A 269-nucleotide genomic window follows, 5' to 3' on the forward strand; every position below is an offset into this window, starting at 1 on the left:
GGGAGTCAATTACCGGTCACGGTACCGATATATACGACAGGCGCAGTCGGGAAGAAACGGCTAGGGCAGGGCACCTAACACCAGGGTAGAAGGCGCAGAGTTCGCCCAAACTTGCAGGCAACCACAAAGAGGAAAAAACCCAACTGCAGGAGATCAGCAACAACCCAGACCTGCGACCACGTGTCCGAGGGCAGACTGCGCTTGCGCAAACTAGGCGCGCGCCCGCCGGCCGGAAGAGCCGCGCGTTTCCGGGTTGGAGGCGGGGAGCG

The sequence above is a fragment of the Pteropus alecto genome, unplaced genomic scaffold (assembly GCF_000325575.1).
Source record: "Pteropus alecto unplaced genomic scaffold, ASM32557v1 scaffold39, whole genome shotgun sequence".
NCBI lineage: Eukaryota > Metazoa > Chordata > Mammalia > Chiroptera > Pteropodidae > Pteropus > Pteropus alecto.